This window comes from Phalaenopsis equestris, unplaced genomic scaffold (genome assembly GCF_001263595.1).
Source record: "Phalaenopsis equestris unplaced genomic scaffold, ASM126359v1 Scaffold192827, whole genome shotgun sequence".
In the NCBI taxonomy this organism is placed as follows: domain Eukaryota; kingdom Viridiplantae; phylum Streptophyta; class Magnoliopsida; order Asparagales; family Orchidaceae; genus Phalaenopsis; species Phalaenopsis equestris.
The window spans coordinates 1-992 of record NW_018212776.1 but is presented as its reverse complement, the minus strand read 5'-3'; the positions used below and the strand labels follow the sequence as shown (position 1 = coordinate 992).

The 992-nt window shown below is 36.0% G+C and overlaps 1 long non-coding RNA gene across 4 annotated transcripts; it reads left to right on the top strand.

Moving 5' to 3' along the window:
* Positions 1 to 58: 58 nt before the first annotated feature.
* LOC110034734 lies at positions 59 to 984 on the top strand. 4 transcript variants are annotated; one of them, XR_002295085.1, is made up of 3 exons: positions 59 to 414; positions 531 to 593; positions 709 to 984. It is a non-coding gene; the product is annotated as an uncharacterized LOC110034734 (long non-coding RNA). The 4 variants fall into 4 exon arrangements; XR_002295084.1 differs by having other exon boundaries at positions 691 to 984; XR_002295086.1 differs by having other exon boundaries at positions 59 to 434.
* The last annotated feature ends 8 nt before the right edge of the window (positions 985 to 992 follow it).

Here is a 992-nt window from a genome sequence, read left to right as displayed (position 1 = left end):
CTGAAAATAACTAGATTAGGCAAAAATTCATCATTTCATTGCCATTTCGGCAATCGTAATATTTTATCCTTTCGTATCGATACTAGAACGATACGGCAACCTTTCTCATGTCTGTACATTGATCGGATACTAGGCAAGAAAACGAAGACCGCTCCTTTTTGTTTACCTTTTTCTATCGAATCCCTGCTTTTGATTTAGGTTTTCCCTGCTCAATTCTCTTATCTTTGTATGAACTCTCTGAATCTGTGAAAGTTTCTTAGTTATTTTGCTTCATGTTCCGGTTTTGAATCATAAAAAACTTTTTCTTCGATTGATTGGACTTTGTTGCGATGCTTCCTGTTTGCAAGTTCATATTTTGTTGCTGGTATTCTTAATTAGCTTCTGGTTTTCCCAATTGGATTTCCTTATCTTCTGGTAAGGTTTCTGAATCTGTGGTAATTGTCTTGCTTATTCTGCTTCAAGTTCCAATTTTGAATCATCAATTTTATTTTGTCAACACTGTTTATCTTTGGGATTTTCCGTTTTTGCAGGTTAATATTTTGTTACTAATATTCAACGTCTGGTTTCCCTAAATTTCTTTCTCCTCTGACAAGGTCTCTGGATAAGTCATATTTTCTTGGTGCAAACTTCAATTTTGAATCATAAAACTGTTTTTTGTCCCTTTAATTCACACTTATTAGATGTCTTCAGTGCGCTCTCTTTTTGTAGGTTCATGATTTATCACTGAAATTCTTCTTTAGCTTCTGAAATTCTGTGAAAGATTGCTTTTTAAAGTGGTCAAGGATGACAATTGCAAGTGTTCTTCCGGAGAAGAGAAGTAAGGGAAAGGGAAAGCATGTTCTTGAGGAGAACTCTCCCTTGCTGCCAAGCTTGCTGAAAGATGATGCAGATTTTGATGAATTTAATGGTGCTTCATTTTCTGGTGCTGTATTTAATCTGTCGACTACCATTGTGGGGGCTGGAATCATGTCTCTTCCAGCCACCATGAAAGT